A 26,084-nucleotide genomic window follows, 5' to 3' on the forward strand; every position below is an offset into this window, starting at 1 on the left:
CCATCCGTATTTCCAATGTCGCACAAGGTCAAAAGTTTTCTAGAACCTTAGGCATGGCAGGCTATCGGAGGAGGCTAAACCAATCCCTCTGTTTACCTTGACTTTCAACCATCAGATAACAACAAAGAAATGAAAATTCTAGTAATGAGGTCACTTAAAGAAAATGTTTCAAAATGCTGGAACTATATCAGAACTCAGGAACATTATTTTTTAGGCAAACACCAGGAGAAACTATTTTGGGAAATAAGCAAACATGGTGATGCTAAGTTAAACAAGTCCATTAGGGATACCCAAACCAGATGGCACTAGATGAAAAATAAAAGAAGACTCAGTCATAGGACTGATAAGTAAGGAATTTACAACATAAAGTTAAGGGAAGATGCGAGATTCATGATGAAAACTTTATCTAACAGCCAACTTATCTGAACATCCTATGTTGTTATTCATAACCTTAGGATTCAGCTTTCCCAGAAACACACCAACATAGGTCTGAGAAAACATAAATAGCCAAAGTAGGATCTTATTATGCTTTGAAATTGAATTCTTCCCAAGGTTTTCACCACACCAATTTTAGTAGAAAACACAACAACTCATTTAAACCCCATGTAATGTTTAAAGAAGATTTAACTATTTAAAACTCTTTGGTCAAACATGATGGAACCTGAGTGCAAACACTGATTTGAGGGACATAGTACATAAGAGAGAAGACAAAGGTTGTCACTGTGCAGTGAAAACAAGATTAGTCATCACTAGGCTTAGGTCTAATTTTTCTAATTTTTAGAAGCATATAGGTAGGATTAAACACAGAACTAACTAAATTGATTAAACTGAGTGCAAATAGTGGATAGTTCTTCGGATTTTCATTGAAAAGTAATTCTCCTATCCTATAACAAAATAGACATTGACAGACACTGGCTAAAGTTATCAACAACTGAGAAGTTCTTCAAATACATATTGATGGTGAAGAAGAAGAACATATTTCAAATTCTTATCTTAAGCCATAGCATATAAGAGACAGTCACAAATTGTTTTTAGAAAGATCTACTTAACTACTGACTTGAAAAGATCTGAGGTTCATATTATTTTAAATAAAAAAACTTGACCTTTTTCTCATTCTCTTGTAAATGGAACTGGATTTATGTTAATTCCTCTCATCTTTTCCTAATAAAACAAATGCAAAGACTTAAAACAATTGGGACTTCAACACCCAGGTTTCAAACACAAATATACACATAACCTATTTATCAAATGCTCAGAAAAGTCCTACTCTGGGATAATATCCTCCCCAAACAATGATACAGAGCCAAATACAAGACATTACCAATTAAGCTTTAAACAATGCATATACATATCAAGATTTGCAGGGCATACAGATGCCTTAAAGGGATATCTTAACAATGTTGAATCCTAATGTAGCATCGAATAACCCTAACTCGTGCAAACTTCATTTTTAAACAAAATCAGGAAACATGAACTAATTCCACTCAAAACAGGGTTCAAAACAGGTCTTAACTCAAACAATCCCATCTTGTACATTTCAAATCAGTGAAGAAATGGAGACTGCATGTTGACAAACAGAGATTCAAAATGTATACTAAACCAATCCATAAACTCTACATAATCATTAACTTGAGTTCAACCATAGTGAGACTAAGCAATTAACTCAACAACACTTCAGTTATACCAGGACATTATTGATCCATATATTGAACCAGAAATGAGGACTGGGAATGCTTAATTACCCAGCTATAATTTAATCAGTGAATACTTTGAGCTTAAAGCACTTAATTCATAACTATGTTCATATCAATATTAATCAAAACTAATCTAAACTAGAGTAAAGTCACACTACCAGTAATATCAAACCAGTACATGAAATACATTAATCCTTAACAACTCAAGGCAACACAGCCTTCATATCAGCCTTAAGCTACATAGTTAAAATTAACTTAACTAAAGCAGACTAAATAGAATACATTAGATAAAAAAAAACCTCTATATACTACAAAAATTTAGAAGTTTAAAGAAAAAACATAAATTAAAGAGAAGGGAATTGCGAATTACCTTTTTATCGAGCAACGACGGGGGAGACGAGAGGCGACGAACCTCCTTTCACTCGAACAAACTATTCTGACAAATCGAAAAGGACCCAAAAATTAGACTATGAGCAAGAACTTCCTCAAAACCCACGGCTTAGCTGAGTTTCTAAGTGTTCAAGATCTCGGGGGTGAAAAACCCCATTGCAGGTGTAAGAACCTATTGTGGTAGTGTCAAAAAAAACCCCTTGAGTGAAGAGGATGGGGTTCTATTTATAGAACCCCCAAATGCTAGGGTTTGAGCTTTTCAAACGATGTGGGACGGATCCCAAACTGAAATTTTGTTTAGTTTCATTTGAAATCCGAGTTTGAAATTCGAATTCTTTTTGAAAAAATAAGATAAAATCAAAAAGATTTCCAGCTACTGCAATGTTACCGTTTGAACTTTTTTGGCTCTAGTTAGATGGCAGGAACAATAAATTGTTTCCCTAAAATGGTGAAGCAAGTTCTGGGTGAGAGAAAACACGTCAAAACTTTAGCCAAAAATGGCCAAAAACAGCTGGATGCGTTGAACAGGGCGCATTTGGCTCTTGTGTTTCAAGGGGAAAAAATGAACTGAAGAATTGGGGGGGGGGGGGGGGTTTCCTCTTTTTAGAATGAATTGGGCCGAGTCAATTTGCAATTAGGCCGAACCAATTTTTGCAAATTCTGGGCTGAATATAAGATAAGAGGAAAAGATTTGATTTTTGGGGATTAAAAGGTGGCCTCAATTTGAGTTTAAAAAATATCCTTTGTGTTTTAATTGTCCACATTTTGTAGAAATGGCTAATTCAAACAAAACTAAAATCAATTCTAAAATCCAACGAAATTGAAATAAATTAATCATCCAATTAATTAGCTAAGCTTCTTGATTGTAACAAAGTAAAAAATGACTTTGAATTGACAAAAAGGCCTATTTAATTAAAACCCTTGTTTTTGTGCAAATTGATCTTCGAATTGATAAAATTGACATAATTTATACTTATATATATATATATATATATATATATATATATATATATATATATATATATATATATATTGCCAATGAAATGGCAAAATAACATCAAAAGTTTTTTTTTAATTTGTTTTTTAAATTCTTAATAATTCTTTTACTCTTTGCGGCTCAAGCAGCTTGACTAGTTAATTTGAATTTTTGAAGGGCAAAAATTGGGTGTCAACAGCTGCCCCTTCATTGTTCGGGGATGGCGGGACCATTCCCGAGCAACGAAATTTGACAAACCCGATTTTTAGCCAACCAAGTCAATTTCTTTTTCATTTAAAGCAAAATAAAATGCATGAAGGTTTGATAGTTATGGTCGAATCCTAGCATTGGGCTTCCTCCATATCTCAGGCTACATGAGAATTCAGGCTACTTGTAGTTCGACTCGATTTGTTTTGTGCATACTTACAAAATTACCATTGTTCTGAATTTATGAGACCGGGACCTTAGGACATGATTGGGGGCAGTTTGGATTACGGCCAAGCTCTAACAGTGAGTTTGCCTACATATCCCTGTCCTCGGGAATCAGGTCATATGTAGTTCGACTCGATTGGAAGAAAAGGGTATTCCTTATGCGGAAGTAACCTTTGGTTTGGGATAGATGACTACGAAATTTTTTAGTATGGAAAAGAGGCTTGCAACTTCTTAGCTATGGATGTGGCATGCTTCACACTCATAATTAAGTCTTTGTACGGACATAATTTCATGTACCTTAAATATGTCATCACCTAGATTTGAAATGAAGACCGGTGGTGCCTCAGTGTAGGTTCAGAGATTACACTGAATACGAAACTCAAATATAGCGACCATTGAATTTTTGGTAGAGTGGTTTTGACACGGAAAAAACATCTACATGCCTTCTACAGGGGTGTAGTTTGATGTCGGTGAAAGGTGATCCTGAACTCTCGCCGGAAGAGTCTGCTTCTCTCTTCTGCAATGTGCTGCGGTTCACTACTAAGAAAGATTTCTTGTTTTCTCCGCATGCATCTGGATTTGGTTTGATTAGCCTGCTCCTCTCCTTGGCAGCTACTAACCTACTTTCATTTGCTGAGTAATGTTGTGGTGGACCTCTTGGTCCTTTGTCTGCTTTTCACCATCTTGGTGTGCTTTGATTACACCGTCTTGGTATTGTCTTTGAATTGTGACCTTCTTGACGCTGCTTGAGTTTAAATGACCATCTTGGCCCTGCGTCTTTGTTTTTACCACCTTGCATGGTTTTGATGGCCCTCACAACAGTTTGTATGAATGAATGGCCCTCGCGAAAATTTGTATGAATGAATGGCCCTCGCGGTAGTTTGTATGAATGTCCCTCGCGACATATTTGTATGAATGGCCCTTATGGTAGTTTTTTATGAATGGCCCTCGCGGCAGTTTGTATGAATGGACCTCGCGACATGTTTGTATAAATGGCCCTCACGACATTTTTGTATGACTGGCCCTCTCGCTATGCATATAAATGGCCCTCATGACATTTTTGTATGAATGGCCCTCTCGGCATGTATATAAATGGCCCTCTTGGCATGCAAATGACAGATATGGCCCTTTTGGCTAGATCGTCTTTCTTTCATCCTTTATGTCGGCTATCATGCTCTTGGTCATATGTGTCATTTGTTCTTTTGTTACCCTCTTAGTTTGATTGTCACCCTTGTGGCGTTTTCGTCTTTTGGTAGCCCTTCTGGCTAGTTGTTTGCCCGTGTGGTGTTTTGGTCATACTTGCAGCCCTCTTTGGCCAGATTTTTGATCCTTCGGCATTTCGTCCTTTGGTAGCCCTCTTGGCTAGATGTTTGCTTTGTGGCGTTTTGGTCATTTTGTAGCCCTTTTTGGCCAGACGTTTGCCCCTGCGACATTTTGTCCTTTGGTAGGCCTCTTGGCTAGATGTTTGCCCTTGTGGCGTTTTCATATTTTGTACCTTTCCTGGCTTGATTAGGCCACTCTTGATGTGATTTTGTCTTTTGTAGCCCTTTTGGTTCGATTGCATCATCCTTGTGATGCTTTGTCTATTATATAGCCCCTTTTGGCTTGATTGTTCCGCCCTTATGGTGATTTGAAAGCTACTGCAAAATCTAAAATAAACTTATCAGTAGAAAAATGCAACATAGTAGTTGCAAAGTCTTAAAGGTGGATAATCCAATTTGAAAGAGCAGCAAAATAATTTAAATGATTGTTTCAATTTCATTGGGTAGCTTCTCACTTCGGTGACTAGCGTCCCATTTTTTGGTTAGAATTTCACCTAGGTGATTAGCGTTTCATTTCATCGGTTAGCATCTCACCTTAGTGACTAGCGTTCTGTTTTACCGGCTAGCGTTTCAGTTTGGTGATTAGCGCTCCATTTTATCGGTTAGCGTCTCACCTTAGTGACTAGCATTCCGTTTTACCGAGTAGCATTTCACTTTAGTGATTAGCATTCCATTTTACTGGGTAGCGTTTCACTTAAGTGATTAGCGTTCCATAAACATCCTAATTGCGTGTAAACAAGTAATAAATCCCATTTTCAGGTAAAATATAAAACCATGTTTTCGACAAGGTTTATGATTCCTCTGAGACTCGTTGATGTGGGTGGCCCACTGCTATCCTTTTCAATATTTAGACCACCATCACTTACGTCTTCATCTTCGAGCATATGGCAATTACCGTGATGTTTCTCTGAATTTTGAATCATATCAAAGTCCATCCTGATATTCGTACGACCTGTACTTACAGAAAATGATTAGTAGATATGTTGTCGCTTTGCTAGCGACTGTAGTTAAAACAAACTTAAGAAAAAACTTGTAGAAAGGTTAATGGCATATGCAAAACCGTCGAGCATCCTTTGCTTGTTGTAGAGACAGGCCACGCTTTCCGTCGTTTTTTGCGATCTTTGACCGTATTTTTTTTAGATCTTTATTTTTGCTAGAGAGTTTGGGTATTCCTTTTAATTGCTTCTATTTATGGTCGGGGCAAGTCGTTAACAACTTTGATGTCGACTTCTGCAAAATTTTAAAGCAAAGTCATTAAAGTAGTAAAAATGAATGACAAAGTATAGAGAAGAAAGTTCAAAGTGTAGTCGTTCGGCTTGTGCCGTTAGATAGGCTTGGTTTGATATTTCTAGTCGTCGTTGAAGACTTCATTTCCATTTCATCTGCCTTGATGTTCTTGACGTGCAGTTTGGCATATCGAGCGTCTCTTTAGTTTGATCAATATACTTGTTGCTTGACGACATTTCCTGTAAAATTCTTGTACAGGAGTTAGTAAGGAATGAAAGATAAAGTTGGATATGAAGTTGTTCGATGTGATGATCTCCATATTTGGTTGATACTTTTGGTAACGTCATATTTTGAGCAGTAGATTTGATGTTGGAGGCTCAAATAGCCGAATTCTGGATGTCACATAAGGTGTGTCCCTAATTTGTTTGAGGATCCTTTAGGATTTCTGTAAAGAGGAGACGTTTGTCTGGTAAAAGGTGTTTGGAACTCAGACATTGATGTTTGATTGGGTAGCTTGATGTTTGAACGGAGATCCTCAGGAAGTCGTCTGAACTGTTTTAACAATTTGTCCTAGTTTAAGTTGTATTGATGACGTTTTGTGTCGAATCCTGAATTAGAATTTTTGAGACCCTCTCAAAAATTCTGCCCAATTGAAAATGTGTCGGTGACCTCTCGTACCGCGTCTTATGAAGCAATTTTTGAGATCTTTCCCAAAAATTCTGCCCCAGTTGAATTTGTGTTGGTGAATTCTCATGGCAACTCTGATTTTTTGAAATTTTTGAGACCCTCACAAAAATTCTGCTCCAGTTAAAGATGTATTGGCAAATTGTCGTGCCAACTCTGATTTTTGGAATTTTTGAGACCCTTTAAAAAATTATGCCCCAGTTGAAGGTGTATTGGCAAACTCTCGTGCCAACTCAGATTTTTTGGAATTTTTGAGACCCTCTAAAAATTTTTGCCCTAGTTGAAGATGCATTGGCGAACTCTCGTGCAAACTCTAATTTTTTGAATTTTTGAGACCCTCTCAAAAGTTCTTCCCCTGTGGCTTCTTAAGGATTTCTTAGATTTTTTTATTGGTATGACCGAGCTCATGGAACCCCTACGTATCCCGTAATGATAGGAATCAGGTCGAATGTAGTTCATGGTGTAATGGTGTATTAGAGATAAATGATGTCCGTCATTTGAGCATAGGGAAAAAAAGGCTTGCAACCTCTTAATTATAAATGTGGCCGGCAACACATCCACAAGTAAAGCCTTTACATGGAAATAATTTCCTCATTGCTTTGAGAATGTTGTCATCTTGATCTCTGAAAAATGGGACTGAAATGGTCGCAGTGGTGAGTTATGTTTGCACAAAACACTTGGGTTATCAAGAAGTGATTGGTAAAAGGGTGATTTTTTGAAAAGTGAGCACCTTATACGCCCTCTTGCATGGATGTAGTATAAATGTGGTTGATACAGTTTTCAACTTTTGTTGGGGAGTTCGGTATTCCTCTTTAGTATACTACTTCAGATTTTGGCAAAGAAAAATCGATGAAACCTTGACGTCGATTTCTGCAAAAATTCATAATAAGACCGTTAAAGCTATCAAATGCAATGACAAAGTAGTTATTAGAATTGAGAGTAGAGTTAAGAAATACCGCCGTTCAGTTTGTGCCATCGAATGGCTTTTATTTGATACTTTTCACTTATCATTGCAGACTCGATGTCCGTTCCGACCATTTTGCGGTGATCATGGCTGGCCCAGTGATGTCATTGATCTTTGACACTTAGTCATGATGTTCTATTCTTTAGCATGTTGAGCGGTATCTTCCTATTTGATTGTAGACCAGGCGCTTGCTTATTGACATATTATCCCCGGCAAGATTCGAATACGATTGTTAGTAAAATTATAACATTGTTATGATAAGAACAATGGATAAGATAAAGTAGGAGTTTGAGATAAATCCATTTTGGCTTATGTTGATTAAGGTGCAAAAATCCAGCTAGCTCCTCAGAGTCTTGACTCATTATCAACCTTGCACAATGTCGTCGCCTGTAATATTTCGAGAACAAGTGTTGGTAGACAAAATGAAGTGAAAGGATAAAATCGAAGATGGAGTTAGAGGTAAAGCCATCTGGCTTATAAAAGTGAGGCCGTGGTGGGCCTTAATAGCGCCTTTGATCAAGATATGTGGACTTGACGCCGATTTAGGGCTCGTTGCCTTGTATCTTTCTTGTCCCTGTGCTCACAGAAAAATTTCCTTAGTAGAAAAATGATTGACTCGTGTTGATCCCACTATATGGGTCATGACAAATGGTTGGTAAAGGGAATATAAACCTTGGGATAAGTGTTATGTGAGTCGAGGGCTAAATGGCCGATTTTACGGACGTCACGTAAGCTGCGTTCCTTTTTGCTTGGATTTCGATAAAATCAAGGAGTCGTTTACTTGATTGGGTCACTTTGGAGATTGAACAAGGATATAAAAGTTGTCGAACTTTGTCTTTTTGACATTTTAATGTTGTTGGTCCGGTAGCATAGCACATAGGTGGGCTAAAAAAGATCGTGACTCGAGTTTCGTAAAAGAAACATTTTGGTGGTCCCCACGAGTCAATCATAAAGAAAGAAAAACTCAAAAGGTAACAACATTAGTCCATTGGTCATAATAAATAAGGCAAGTAACATTTGTTTTGGTTGAAACAGAATAGTTCAGAATCGGGTCGAAATGGAAGACTTTAAAAGACGACCTATAGAGGTAACTGAATGGACAGGGTTTTGGTCATTTGACTAACCTTGAGACTAACAAAATTGATACAGTAAGGTTCGAGCGCTCGTACTCGAACATGGGTCTTTATATGGAAAGCTTTTCTGGAGTAACAAAGTTACGGGTTGCGATGGACTCTAAACTGATTGAGCGTCACTAAAATAAATCGATGACGGGTGCAACTTTGGAAATTTATCGTGTGGGGAAATCGAATTTTAGGAATGAAGTGGTCAACAGTAATTGGCGATGACGGGTGGTTTTTTCTAGAAAACTTGGCATGTAAGACTTTGAGAGCGTAAGGGTGTAACTTTGACGATCGTTGGATGCAATGAAGTGATTATAGGGGCGACGTGGTAAAAAATAATTGGATGATAACAGGACGACTTTTCTAGAGAACTTGCAATATTTGGACCTTTATGTAATGGCTCAGGGTGCGACTCTGGCAACCATTGGGATGTAATAAGGTTATTTTTAGGAATGACGTGGTCAACGATAATTGGATGATGTCCATACAATTTTTTTGGAATATTTGGTACATTTGAACTTTTATGTAAGGTTTTTAGAGCTCGGGTGATTTTAGATGGACTTTGAAAAAGTTCACCTTTGGGGATTTGTGTGCCTAATGACATTCTAAGATTTTGGAACCGAATAATGGACCGTTCATGTTCCAGGAAAAACATATATATCTAAGCACATACATCAAATAGGCATAAAAACGCATATTTCATAGCATGTAGCACATAAACAATACATACCGCGTCCTAATCATGCAAGTGACCTTTTTAAGCCAAAAGGTTAGCCGATTCGATTTGAAGGATGTACATTTGAAGGATGTAGATGCGCAGTTGGGAATGCTATGTAGCCTATGTGGTCGCATTCTGAGTTTGCAGCCACATTCTGGTCACATACGCAAACCAGAAACATTGGAAAATCGGCCTGAATTGCGAAGTGAGTTTGCGAGGTCGCAATCTTACGCACCCACTATTCGTGTTGATCTTAAAACAACTATTTTCACCTAAACTCATCTCGATAGGACTTCATATGTCTAAAATGTCACATTAACTCTCCTTTAACACATTCACACCTAATCCGAATTTACGGAGTTTTACATTATCCTCCTCTCAGGATCATTCGTCCTCGAATGAGAGTCATGACCTAAGATTTTCACTAAACCTCAAGTCTTCAAAATTTTGCTAGAGTTCCTTTACAAAATGAGCTATTCCCCAAAGACCAAATATCAACTAACAACCCAATAATAATGATATGGTCCTCATAGGAATTCCCATAACTAGATCATTCAAGCCTAAACACGAGAGTGAGGGTTTTATACCTCTAATCTAAACTTTCGTAGGAATTAAATAATTGAAAGGTTCAACACATACCTGCAATAGGGAATAAGTGAGGTATTACGGTCTGAGTATCATTGACAACAACTAGATGGTAAATACACCCTCTTCGAGTTCATTTGGTGAGTCTTAAGATACGAAGTAAGTCTACCTCAAGGTTTTGACAATATCATTCCTCCACTGTATAACGGGTTCATCAGGAAATTCAAGCCTAACTATTTTGATTGCCAATCTAGAGTTTCATAACACTTGGAATGCCATTTTATCCCCATAATCACATCAAAGTTCACCATTTTTAATTCAAATAATCAACAGTAGTCTCACGACCCTTAACTACAACAACACAATCTCTATGGACTCTAGAAGAAATAACGGGAACACCAACAGGGGTATTCACATAAAAAGAGTCCTAACAATCATTCAGGTTCCACACCAAAATTCAAGGACTACGTATGGAGTCACACAAGAAGGATTCGGACCCAGATCAATCAGCGAATAAGCCCCAAGAGAATGAATAGTTAGAATACATGTGACCACAGCGTCTGAGGCTTCAGCCGCCTCACTAAGAGCCAAACCATAAAGTTGAACTTCCTTTGCACTAAATGACCCCGGAAAGATGAAAATACAACTAAAACCTCAAATAAGGACAACATAGTCCACACCGGAATTATAACAACTAGAAAACTCAAGTCTCAACACGATGTAAAGAGGTTTCTACCTTTAGCTCACTTTCCCAAGAGTTAGATAACCAAGAGGTTTAACACGTATATGCTTTCACAAGGAGGCGCACAATATATCAATCTAAACAATACAATCCGGCAAAGATGCTAATTCAACAACACATGATTCAAGACTAACTTACATTACTTCCCATTCTCATTAAATTTGGAAAGAACAAGCATACCTATAGTTGCCAATAAGAGGGAGTACTAACTATTCATATATTCTTTTTTCTTTATCTGAGGTGGCTCATTCAGATCTTAACTTCGTCTAACATCATATCTTTCATTCTTATCACTATACCACCTCTCACATCATTCTTAATCTCATCACAACTCTATGTAGGTATTGTACTACTATATTCCTCATATCATAGGCCTTTTAAATCGCATAAATTTTGAACTAACCTGGGGTAGCTCCCCTAGCTCTTGAACATTGGATTCTTTGAAGACTCTTATAACTCCGATGACCTACTCTTTAAGGCTAGCTAAGTTATGGCATCTTTCCCTTAAGGCGTTGTTCTCTAATCTCTTTTAGTCAACCATAATCTCACTAGTCATAGCCAAAACAACATTACCTCCTAGACATAGTAAATATATATGTAAGTATTATTCGCGCATTTATAATTTCTCATGTGGTGTCTTAGAGAAATTTATGCCTACCTCCAACAAATACAATCTTTGTTGCATAATTGTTCGGCCTTAAACTAAATACCCTCATATTCATAATACAAAGTAAGCCTGGTTCTCGAATTTATGACTTACCTGCAATATTATCGTCACTCTTAAGTTGCGATAATTTTTTTAATCTTAGTTCTATCACATCCTAACTCAACTCTTAAGAACACCATAAGAATATACTAAGTGTTTCCCAGTTATTACCACTCCTAAACACTAATTTAACCTCTCATAGTAAGTAAGCTTAGTATCTTGTTTTGTAACAATATACCTCCCTGGGCACACCATCTTACTTTTGTAATTCTTAAGGTTTCATCTTTATCTAATGCCTTAACCTTCATTCACGTATTCATCTAAAACTCACATACCATCATTCTTCCACCATGGTGATTATTTAAAGTTCCGGCCTAACATTTAGTATCAAACATGACCAGCAACACAAATCCTTTTGAGCTATATAGAATTATAGTTGTTAAAGTAAAATCGAAGAAACATTAGTCCATTGAAAGTCCATGATAAAAGTAATTTCTCTCAATAAAACAGGTCCATCTAATTACAGCCTCAAATCAGAATTCTTTATATCAAAACCTAGGATAACAAATTAAATCCTAAAGAAAACTGCATCATCTCCTTAAATCATTCTTCCACAAGCGGTTGTTTTGGGTTTCAAGCCTAAAATATAGTTCTTCCACCAAACATCAAAATAGCACACATCTTTTAACCCAATAAGAATATAGCCTTAATGTACAATAGTTCTCAATACACTACGAGACACCCTCAAATTTCCCTTCATCCTAAGCTCCAGTACTCTAAACATATCACATCTTAAGTATGTCTCAAAGCCCTAATAATATATAGATCCTTCCACTTAAACCCGTAGAGAGCACCGTAGCATCATAGCACAATCTAGAAATACGCCTATGACTGTCCCTAATTTAGTCTCACCAATAAATTTATATATATATATTAAAGCTCGAACCTTATATCCTAAACTTTAAAACACCACAACAGAACAAACAAAGAAACAAGAACAAAAGCTCAAAGGATGTAGCCTAAAAGCACACTCTCTTTTCAAGGTCACATTATTTCTTATTCTTTCATTACGTATCATCCCCCAAATTAAATTCATAGCCCAACATAATTTATAGAGTCTTCTTTCCAAAATTCTAAAAGTATAGCCTATAACTTTCAATTTCTGGCTACTTTTTCCTCTTGCTCATGCTTTATACTTGATCTTCTTTACGTCCAATACTACAATAATAGACCATCATAATATTTCATCTTAGTTTTGAATATATTAAGTCTCGTAACTTCTTTACAACGCTTTAATAATTTTCTAATAAAAATTAACTATAGCATAAGCAAAGTCTCACCACACATTCAAATAAACAATTACTTTACGTAAGTAACCACTACCACTAGTCTCACATTATGAGCAACATCCAAAATAGAATATTGCGCAAAGTTTTTGAGTTGGTCGCAAAAATGGAAACCTAGAAAAGCTTACTACTAATAACTTCTATGGTTCTCATTTGATAAGTAACATAAAATAATATTAAATTCCCAAAAGGTAGCTACTATAAAGTAAGCCAACAAGGAAAAAATATAAGCGTTAATACCTTCTAACTACTGGTTAATATGAAATATCTCCAAATCTCATTACCCATTTGTTAATACCTAAAGATATAATTGACCCATTCTCCACCTAACAAATCAACAGACACTCAACTACATACTTCGATTCATCACTAGCTCATTTTTTTTTTAACTTAAGTTGTGTCTATCGCATTAGGAAACCTATCCATCTTAAAAATTCCATTAAGCCTAACAAGATTTTGGCAGAATTTCCCCTGTAATCAAGACTATGTCATTTTATACCTGTCTCAAAATATCAAAAATCACACCCTGCGGTCACCATATATATACACCTACTATTGAATTCCAAGCGACTTCATACCATCCATCACACTATACAATACAACCAATATGTGCTCCATATCACCATTGTTCACATGGTTAGCAACTGCAGCATGAGTTAAAGTCATTTTCATGAGGCACGAGTAACGAATACGTTAGAATGATCCTAAAGAGAAATTCAAGCTCTACAACATAACCTTGAATCAAGAGAGTAAGAAACACCTATAATGTCCTGGTAGTCATACATCCATACAAGTATCTAGTCTGCATGAAGAAGACTCCACTAGACACAGCTCCACAGATATTCCTAGGACACTTCTAAACCTAGGCTCTAATACTAAGCTTGTCAAGCCCCAAAACCCGACCCTAGACATAACAGGCATCCGATGCTATGAACAACACCGGAAGCACCTTATAAATCATTAAACATCACGTCCCTTTTTAATAATCTTTAATTATCTAATTAAATAAGTTATAAATAACTAAATAAAATTGTGCTCACAATAATGAAGTAAAACCAACGGAAGTCTAATATAAATAAATAGTTATAAACGTGGAAAATGCCTCAATAAGTCATATGAGACTTTCAACATCAACCCACAATCTGACAACTATCTAGGAAGCTTCTAAGATAAACAAATGAGTATCTAACTTTAGGACGCAATGCGGAAATTAAAACAATAAAGCTACGTAAATAGGGGTGTCCTAAAAACAAGGGTGTGGGCTCACCAATAAGTCTGGAAAGTAGCAAGGTCTCCTACTCTACACGCGTACCACGAACCTGCTCTTTTTCGTTACCTAACATACCATTAGAATGGTATGCATGAGTACTGGGTACTCAGTGAGTGTCTCCGGGATAATAATTAATAGCAAAATATATGAGTAATAAGTATAATTGAAACAGTATTGAGTAACAGCTCAGAACACATGATAACATCTCGTGAATATCTAGTATAAGCTACTCATAAAGAAGTAATCACTTTGAATGAATAAGTCATTGTCGTTACCTTGTGTTCTTTCAAAACAGTTCAAAATCCAGAAATAAAATAGTTCATCAAACTCAAAGAAACAATTAAGAGAGAAGTAAATCACTTTCAATCCATTAAGCAATTTATCAAGATTAAGTCTTCAATTTATGAACTTAAGATAATCATCAAATCACCCACGATTAATCACAATCATGCCAATACAGGCCACATCAATAACACGAAGGGACGACCACTTAAGGTTCCTTAAAACAGCATAGAAGCACCACATCGGGGTTAGTTACCCTCGATAGCTGTCCTTCCTCCCGAATAGCTAGGAAAAACCACATCGGATGTAATACCTCGTATCTCAGAACTCATGTTAGACTCGTAACGTTAGAGTTTTAGCGAAAAATTTGAAAGTTTGTACGTATTACTAAAGTGGTTGACCAGCCTACTTCGGGCACCCGTAAATCCTTGATTAATTGATAATTTGAGAAAACGTAAAACATGAAAGTTGTAGCCCTCTGGAATAGATTTCCAACGGTATCTTGTTAAGCTCAAACAGAGCTCTGTGCTAAGGGTTATTCCTATTTTACTAACGCTAGTTAGAGCAGAATTTTAGATTTTGGGTTACGTTTTTTAGCCTTTTCCTACTCAAATTGGGACTCCCTATTTTATTATTTTATGAAACAAAAACGTCCATAACACTATTATATACCCTAAGAGACTATTATTTTTCTCTCTACCTCTATCCCTAAAGAACCTAGACACTTCCATCTTTCAAGAAACTCATTTTTGCAATCAAGAAAAAACAAGAAACCTTCAAGAATATGGTTTGGCGATCTAGTTTCCTAAGGTTTCCTCCAAGGTAAATATTTTAATCAAGAACCTTGGTATTCTACAAGATTTATCGTTTATAAAGACTAGAATAAATCCATCCATCCCGTTACCCTATAAAAATAAAGAGTTGTAAAAAGTTGGAGAAAACTCTAGTATTTTTTTGTTGAGTTTCATTCCGACCAGCCATATTAGTTTGGTGTTTCCCGATAATCTAACCGTTGGATAGAGCCCAAATTTTAGCGGAGTGTTCATAACACATAAGTATAAAATATGAACGTGGAAGATTGGATTTGGAGGTCCGTAGAAGTACCCTTTGAGCCACGAATAGTAGCTACAAAAATCAGTGAAAATCCTCTCAAGGTTTCCAAATTCAAAGCTTTTGGAATTCTTCTTGAAAGATTTAGAATTTTCTTCACGTTTTGGAGCGATTAAGGTATGTAGACGCTATCCACATGTCGAAATATCCTTGTTCTTCCCCATGTTTCAATATTCCATGATTACACCCCAGGTTTTAGGATTCTAGGTATATTCATGATAAACCCTAGACACTTGAACCATGATTTAAATATTATATTGTCAGTTGCAATCCTGTTTAATTAGTCTTAATTTACTGTTTTGGTGATTGAGACTCAGTCTGTAATCTATGAAAACCCATGACTTGTATCTCATGGGATCTATAACACAAGATATGAGATATTGTGCTTATTTCCATGAAAAGCTTGTATATATATTTATATATGTATTTATTGTCATGTATTCATGTATCCATGTTCATGTTAAGAATCAGAAAACCATGTCTTCATTTGTCTTTCATGTTCGGGAGTTGTATTAATACCGAGAAGGCTCAGATAGCCTGAAATTACGTATGCCAGCGTAGGATAAGGATCGCTCCGCCCAGTTAGGACGATTCCTTCATGTTTTCCCCATTGAGGGATTTTTGATGCATTCATGTCATGTTAATGTCTCGTACCCTGGCAAGATACAAGATAGCTTAGCTGATCGGGCCAAGATCAGACTCCACGTTTCTCCCCGTGGTGGTTCATGTCGGTATTACAATTATTATCATGTTTTCACCTTAGTTATAGATTATTTCATGCTTACAGTACTCATGTTCATGTTCAGTTTCAGTATTCAGTTTCAGCATTCATGTCTATATATTATGTGCCTTCTTATTTCTCTCATGTGTTTTCTTGCCAGTACATTCAAAGTACTGACGTCCCCTTTTATTTCATTGGGGGCCTGCATTTCACGATGCAAGTACTGATTTATAGGACGATGCCTTTGCTCATTAGGATCTACACGTACCAGCTTATTAGTGAGCCCAATCTCATCCGGGGTTTGACATTATCTTTTCTTATTTAGTTTTGCATCTAAAGGTATGCTGGGGGCTTTGTCCCAACAAGTATGTTTTCATGTTCAGACTCATATTAGAGGTTTCATAGACTAGACAAGTGTCATGTTAGACCTTTAGAGTCGGTTAGCTATTTTGGCTCATGTATGTTATTTCCACACTCATGATTAAACAAGTATTTTTCTATTAAGTAATATGAATCGTTAAATTTTATAAAGGTTCATTATGCATTCATGTTATACTCCCTCATGTATGCCTCATGATTATTCCGCAAGCCATGTGGTTCGGTCGGTCACATGCAGTCAGGTACCGAGTGTCGTGTTACGCCCAGGCCATGGTTCGGGGTATGACAAAGCTTGGTTCAGAGCACTAGGTTCATGTATCTTAGGGAGTCTATGAAACCATGCCCAGTGGGGTCACTTTTATATGTGTGTAGCGCCCACACATATAAAAAGTTAACCACCAAGACATTTAGGATTGTCTCACTTCTTTCAACTTTTGATCGTGCAATAGAGCTATGTTATCAGAAATCACTCAGACTCGTGTGTTGTTGCTCATTCTACCGAATACGCCTAGTCTAAATAGATGAGGAAGATGTAAATCTAATCATTATCGATGTGCTGCTTTCAGATAGAGTCATCGGGAATTATTCTAACTCGTGCCATGAAACTTAGAGCAGTATGTAACATTCTCTTTCCATCGAATTATGAACGTATCAAATCGATAAGTGATGAGAAGGAAATTCGAGACCCAAGACTTGCCAAATGGTGAATGGTGTGTTTATCAGGTGATAGTACAATTTTAAAGACACGTTTCGGTATGGTAGTGCATGTAGGTTATATACATTACAGAATAATTTTATTTGGATTCTTTGACCATGGAGCTATAGTATAAGGATGATAGTTCAGATTTAAGACCCTACAAGGTAATATGTTATGAAGTTAACCACGAGCAGATGATATTGAATTTCTAGGCACAGTTTTTAGATTATTTAAGCTTATTCAAATCTGACCTAGAGAGTATGACGTTAGTAAGTTACTACAAGAAGCAAATATTACTATGAGATAAAAGATATGACAGTTCCCTTTTAGGATTATGTGATTAAGTATTTTTCCCCGATGTGTATAATATGATATAATTTTGAAAGTGTATAGGAAGTTTGGGGTTAGTTGTTCCAATTTCTCGTTTGAGACAGATGAAATTTCCCTAAGTGTGATTCATGTCTATAGTTCAGATGAGCAGGAAAAGTTAGAAATAACCTTATGTTTCACTTTAGTACTCAGAGAAGAATTAGAGAATATGGTGATAGCAAGTGGTTAAAAGAAGCATAGTGAGTAAGTTTGAGTAGATACAGTGAATTAGAAATTTTCAGCAAAGTTAGTAGAAGTACGATTTGAGTTACTTAGTCAAGTTAATACTAGTGAGTGGGTAACCATTTGAATACACCGAAGGCGTATTATAACCCAAAGGGTTTAAGTTAAATTTGAGGTATAGAAATGGGTGAAAGAAGAAAACCATCTAAGCAGTAAAAGAGCAAGCTACAGAAGAAGAGCCTTAAGAGTTATCAGAAAAAGTTTTCCCCAAGACTGATCAAGCTAGTATGTCAGTTATGTACATTAGAAACCCGTTCAATTAATTAATCCAGTTTTCCAGTAAGTAAGACTTGCTTGAAGTAAGACGAAGAAATGAGTCGTTAGTATTTTAGAGGAAATAAGCAGAATCATTAGTTGACCACTTATCACTAGCTTAAGAGATCTACAGGCTTTAAAACGTTGGCTTTTGAGCTAAGGGGGAGATCGTGCGATAAGGTTCCAATGTAGATTATGCGTTTCATAAGTTGATAGGTGTTAATGAGATTATGTCAGATGATCAAAGTTTCATGTATCCAAGATAAGGTGCATATAATGCAATTTTTGTCGTGCCCATTGAGATCAAGTACTAGGTAAATATGTAATGAGATAAAGTTCTAGATCGAATATCGAGTTTAAGGGCGTAATGGTTCCAGTTCTAGAGTAATTCATGCACTACACGTTATTAATGCTTAGACGTACTCTATTCATGCCTAGCATACATAAATCATGCCATGATAGAGCTTACACTTCACGTTTAAGATACAAGAATTAAGACTCAATACGATAGTAAGCTATGCAAGGGAATGCCTTTTCATGTTTCACACATCAGGTTGCGCTCATGTCTAAAGTTAAAAATTGCATTCATGTCCTACGTATCTATCGTGCTTTTATACCCATGTCCACGTTCTAACTTCTAAGTACATTCTGGTTATGATGTTGACTTTGATAATAATAGAAGGGAGGGTAATATAAGGCTTAAAGACTAAGAATCCTATGGGATGCACACTTATTCCTTAAAAATGAGGAGAATGACATAGGTAAATGACTTATTTTGACTCCAATGGTATACTACCTACGTTTTCACGTACTCGTGCCCATGATAGATTTATTCGAGCATCCACCTATAGAAATAGCATAATAATCATGTCGGTAGGCAATAAAGAGAGTAAGTCAAGATGGATGTCAGACTCAGGATTCTATATGATTTGTACTTATGTTCCTTTGGCTAATGTTTTAAACTATCTCGTAACTTGTCACAAAGGATGCCCTTTCTCTCACTAAGTACATATGTAATGTTTATGATCAAGGTGACTTTCCACTCATGTCTTAGGTCCTTGACGGACGAAGTGTTTATGTAAATGCCATGTTGCTTATGTCTCCATTTTTCATATCATGCTATTCGCGTATTTATGTTTCATGTCATATTAATCACGTTTCCATGTATGCATGCTCTAATTTACGTCCTTCATGTTCAATGTACCCATGTCCTGCCTATACTCTAAAATGAAGCATTTCACATGATTTGTACCTACAAATTCTTTTCCTTTATGATCCTTTATGATTCGCTCATGGTAATTGTCACGACCCAACCCCGTGGGCCATGACTAGTGCCTGAACTGGACACCCATGTACGAACCTGCTACATATAATCAAACTGAATCTGTGAATAATATGGGAACTTGCAAAAGAACTCCAACGGTTCATAACGTCGTCATATATGTATATTCAGATAAACTGTCTCCTGAGGAGTCGCAACTGATCAATCATAAAACGGTACGCAAGCCGACAAGGCTATCACTACTAATAAATATCATGTCATATGCAAGCCGACAAGGCTGCTACTACAGACGGACATCATGTCATAGCATATCGTATAGGCACAGCTGAACAAAACTTATACACAACCCACACGTATGTCTACAGATCTCTAAGAGTATCAATAGTAACATATATATCATGAGATCTGTATTAAAAGTCTAGACTCCGGAACAACGGAGCTCTCCAAGACAGCTGAGTGGAAGTCCTATGCAGAAGGGTCACAAAACTGACTATCTGTACCTGCGAGTATGAAACGCAGCCCCCCGAGGAAAGGGGGTCAGTACGGAATATGTACTGAGTATATAAAGCACGAAATACAGTAAAAAGGTTCGTAACTGAAATAGAGATTACCATAAACAAGTATGACTTTTTAAACATCAATACACTTGCCTTATGAAATGAAAATCATGCATATCAATATCATATATCATATATATAACGTGTCCCGGCCCTCTAGTGAGGGACTCGGTGAATAAGGTCGCCGTATACCATCCTTGGCGCCATAATCACATCATCACACCATCACATCATCACACCATCATATCATCACATCATATATATATATATATATATATATATATATATATATATATATATATATATAACGTGTCCCGGCCCTCTAGTGAGGGACTCGGTGAACAATGCAGTGAAACTGTGCACGAAAACGTGTCCTGGCCCGGGACTCAGTGAAAGACATATTGAGGCACGCACGAGCAGAGTAGTGAGCAACTATATGCAATTTAAATCATATCTGAGACTCACTGGAATAATCAAAACGAACCATCATTTGCAAATCAAGACAATAGTCATAGCAAATACTTTTCGAATGTCACTGTGAATTATATCAAAATAGAACTCTGGAACCATATGTACGTATAAAAACATAATAAAGTAAGTTCTGGGAATCAAGAACATTAGCCATCCTAGTGGCTCTAAGAATAGGAATTTCCTTGGAACCATATACACATCGTCTGTTCGTTTCATAAAGATCATGCCAAAAATAAAGAAGGGTTAACTTTACATACCTGTTAACGATTAGTCGTAATCTCGTTCGCTTCGTTGCTCCTTTAGCCTATTTAATATAAAAGTAACGCTATTTTTAGTAACTATACTTTCTAGTTCGTAAACCCGTAGCCCATCGCTTATAGAACTTATTCTTTAACTCATACTTTCTCGTTTAGGGTTTCCATTAGTTAAGGACTTAACGGAAATCGGGCAGCATTTCCCCTCTATATTCAACCAACCCCGAGAATTTTAACTCGGCCAAATCCTCAACAACAACACCAACAACCTTATAATTAAGTCATTTCTTAAGGGTCCCCATCATTAACAACTCAAGAATGTGATCAAAACAGCCCCTATATACACAATATACCATTATGCCGTATAACTTCTCCTTCTTCATAAACATGTAAAACATCAATCGAAATCACAACAACAATATAATAAAATATGTTCCAACAATTCTAGCCATAAATAGCTCAAGAACATCTTCAAAACAGTCCACAAACAGCCCATGAGCCAACAACAACATCATATACGATTTACGGTATATTTTTCGTATTTCTCGTCCTATGATTTAGCCATGACTTCAACGAATTTAAATATACTTAGAAGAGGATAATTCTTACCTTATGTGCCAAGAACCATTCTTCTTCCACCTTACTACACTTTGAAGAAAGCCCGGATTCAATAACACGGTAAGACGGAACAACGAGATTAAAGCGATGAACAAAACCCGCATGTTGTTCTTGATAAAAATTATAATTAATCTCATAAAATAGGATCATGTTGCTGCATATAGGGAGTTTATATGCTGCCGTTCTTCACCAAAGATAGATGCTGCTCTCTTCCAATGCTTTAAAAAATGAATTAGGACGTTAAATTTGCACCTACGGAATATAGTGAATTAGAACGTTATATAGTACCTATCACATTTGTAATTTACCACTTCATTGACACCTAATCCTTTTATTGGATGCCACCTCTTTATTACCTGGCCATGTGCCAAATGGAGGTTGACCACTTCACTACTCCATATCAAACTTATCCATACAATTATAATAAATACGGTACTTAATAATTTATCCGCGTAATTAGTTTCTTGATCTCAATCCACTTAAAGATGGACCACTTTTAACACACTTCATATACTTATTATCATAATCATGTGATATACCATAGTCCATGGCCTCATCTGCTACACATAAAATATTATTTTCAATCATCGTCGTCACATATTTTCGTCTTAAATAATTTTGGGACTTCATTCCTTGTATACACCGAGCTCTTGATTTTTATCCTTGGATATGATCGAATTCTCCGGGCTCGGGTAAATTTGCTCATGTTGGACGATTCAAATTTCTAGTCCAAAAATACGGGATATTATAGCTTGGACCGCATTCCATTCAAATAAATTTCGAACCTCGACAAAACTTATTTTCTTCGATTGGTTTAACTTCAAATCCTTACGATACATGTGTACCATCACTTTAACCACCTATAAGCTTGGGGAATAACCTCGTGTCTGTTACTAATATCATTTACTCACACACTTTCCGATGCACGAAAACACGGGATGTAACATCCTTCCCCCCTTTAGAACATTCGTCCTCGAATGTTAAACAAGTCCCATAAGGTCTTATAAAAATTTCGGGGCAGTCTCCTTTATGCCTTATGCCCTTTTACCCTTGTTGTGTGCTCGGTACCGACTTCTAACTTACTCAAAATCATATCAAATTCATTTTAATGATAGCCTTACCTTATCACCTTGTCGTCGTACTACACCTTTAAGTTCATAACTATATATTCCCCTTTCGTTCCATACTCGTACTCAATTAACTACGTCTATCTTGGGTGCTTCCTTTAGAATTCCCTTATCATTTCTCCCGCCTATTTCTATCTTTTATTCTGTACACGAGGAATCTTATGCCACCTCTGTATCCTTCGGAACACATTACTTCCGCATGACCACTCTTCCTCCTGAATGGCTAGGCAAAGACCACACCGGGGCTACGAACCCTCGATGACCACTCTTCCTCCCGAATGGCAAGGCATGAACAACACCTGGGCTATTGACCCTCGATGGCCACTCTTCTTCCTGAATGGCTAGGCAAAACCCACTAGGATCCATAGTGACTACCCTTCCTCCCGAGTAGCTAGGAAAAACACAAAATATAGAATCATGGCATAATAGCAGAATTACAAATCATGGCATAGAAGCCCAATCTCAAATCATATCATGATAGTCGAATTGTTCACTATGGATTATGTTCATCATCCCGTTAATAGGGGTATACCAATATCATTAGCTGATTTAGAATCGAGTTCAAATCATTATTCAATTTCAATTCAACGAAACCTGTTCATAGGGCAAACCACATAAAATATCCAAGCTTTCCGAAATCAAGTTTAACCATTGTTATGGTTCACTTTTACGCGGGTGCATAAAAGCTACTAAGAGGTTGTGGACTCTATTCGAATCTTGTATTTTTAGAGTCGCCACCTAATTTTATAAAGGAAATTAGGAAAACCGAGTTAAAAGGGTCTATCAAACAAGAGAAAAATCTTTTTAGGACTAGAGTTCGAGGTAAGGGTTCTGGTGATCCCCTAAGGAAGGTTTTAAGCACCCTAGTATTAAGGATTCGTAGAATACAATCGACCTATGAGCTTCAATGTGTGATTACTTGTGATTATTTACTAAAATGTTTTCTATCTTACAAAATTTGTCATGTCAATATCATAACTCCATCTTTCGGCAAATCTTTAAGGAAAAAGAGGTTTTTTAGGAAAAAAGTTTTATAAGGGTTGAAGTCATTTCATTTCCAGATCAAAACATACTTAAGATTTTCTCTTAAGTAGAGTTTTTACTAAATTGGTCCAATGTCATGATTTGAATCCTCATAAGCTATATATATATATATATATATATATACCCTTGAAAATAGCATAAGTTTTTTATAAGTATAATAAAGGAAGAGATTTTATTTATTTTTAGCTCATTTGGGTCAACCATATTTTACTTTAGATCCCTTTCTCAAACTTGTATTTAAATAGAATCCCTCTTGTTCATTTAGCTTTATGTGGGCCAAGTCCCAAAACTATTTTTGAGCCCAACTTAAACCATTTTTATTATACAAGGTTTCAACTACGTTCTAACCAAAGGGTTTCAACTACGATCTAACCAAAGGATTTTCAATAATACAAGCATCACAAGTATAAAAATTTGCAAAAAGATAAAGAGAGGGAGAGAGGGGGAAGGTGGAGAAAGATTAGAATAGCTAATACTATCTCCCCGCCTTCTTCGGCCTTTAATCGCGATTATTCCACGTTTGTTGATTCCTCATCCAAAGCTCTAAACTCCGAATAGCGCTTCTTTTGCTTCGTCTTTATAAGCCTTTGTTCCACGGATTCACTTTATTTGTACCTCGCAAATGAAGAGAAAAGTAGTTAGTCAAAATGATACGCCAGGGTAGCGTTTATGACCATAATAATAATATCCCTCGGACTCGTATCGAAACTTTTGAGAGTTTCGATTACGGAGGCTCAAACTCATGTTTTCGAATGAGGCAAAGAAGTCTGAGACATGTCTTCGCTGCAAACTAGTGGCCATTCTAATTGTCTCGCCAAACACATGTTGGTTCCTACCTTGTGATATTATGATGAGGTCATCATTGCCTAAACCGAGGGACAACCTTTCCGGAAAGGGCATGGCCTCAAATTAAATCTTCTCATCGCCCCAAGTATAGTATCGTATTCAATCAGTGAGGCTTTGCCAAGTGTAGTAATTTGTTCTTTTTAAGAGCATCAACATCTGTTTTAGTGATTAGCAAAATGCCACAGAAACTAAGGTGCAGCACTTGCAAGGCAGAAACAATAAAGAACATAGTAACTGCTAAGCAGCAATAGTTCAGCCCAAAGGCACCACAACAGTTGACTCAAGCAGTTGCAATAGTTAGGCTTGAAATACAACAACATTTCACTTTAACTTTGCTCAACATGTTGCCACTAGGTGCAATATTTGTGTCAAAATTACCAGATTGCAACAGAACTAGGCAGCAAGGCATAGCACTTTCAAATAAGTACATGAGAATGCACCAGTCAGTCATAACTAAGGAAAGCAAAACCAGTAGAAACTGGTCCAGTAAAGCAGCAACAATAAATAGCAGTAGTTATGAGCATAAAAATGGAGCAACCAGCCTTTCAAAAGAGCAAGTAACTGATTCTCATCAAAGGTAACCAATTCTCACCAGCAGCATATGCCAAACAATAATAGTTTTCCAAGATGGATCAAATGTAGCAACCCAAACTCAAGGAACAACATATTCTCAAAGTGAAAGAAGCACAACAGATGACAAGAAACCGCAGTACAGCAGCAACAATAAAGAGTAGCAGTCTATTCTCAAAAATGCATCAAGAATGCAACTCATTTGGCCTCAAATGGCAGTAATAACTTTACCCAAATAAAGCAAAGATGTGTCTCAAGTGTAGCAGTTGTTTTCTCAAACAGGACAGTAGTTCACTCAACAATTCATGTCAGCAGCAGACTCATTAAGTGTAAAATCAAGCAGGGAAAAAAACAAGCTTATCCCAAAGTGTAACAATAAAGCTCTAGGGAACTCAAGTGCAAACTCTGCTCTTGTGACAAGCAAACCAACAATGTAACAGCAATACGGAATCCTCCAGTGCAACACTCTCCTCAACATGTGCGGGTTATTGGATATTGGGATTCCCCCCCCCCCCCCCTCCAACCCCCCCAAGTCATGCAAAGAAAGAGAAGAGGTGAAGGATGAGTATCCTGAAGTAAATAGTTTAACATAATAATGGCAAATGGAATAAAAACTCTTCACTCATTAAATGGCGTCACTAATTAGTTCTAAAGCACAGTCTTGACAAACAACAGGGCTAGTAAACACTCAAAACAACTTCGCGAATACTTTAGCAGCTAATAAATTAGTACATGGAAAAGAGATGCATCAAATCAACATAGTTCTTGAAGAGAACACATGAAATTTCAACGGACTAACCATACTCATATAGAATAAGGCATCAGACTTTAAAGACTAAAGCAACAAAAAGGGGCTACTACCATCCGTATTTCCAATGCCGCACAAGGTCAAAGGTTTTCTAGAACCTTAGGCATGGCAGGCTATCGGAGGAGGCTAAACCAATCCCTCTGTTTACCTTGACTTTCAACCATCAGATAACAACAAAGAAATGAAGATTCTAGTAATGAGGTCACTTAAAGAAAATGTTTCAAAATGCTCGAACTATATCAGAACTCAGGAACATTATTTTTTAGGCAAACACC

Source organism: Lycium barbarum, chromosome 5 (assembly GCF_019175385.1).
Source record: "Lycium barbarum isolate Lr01 chromosome 5, ASM1917538v2, whole genome shotgun sequence".
NCBI lineage: Eukaryota > Viridiplantae > Streptophyta > Magnoliopsida > Solanales > Solanaceae > Lycium > Lycium barbarum.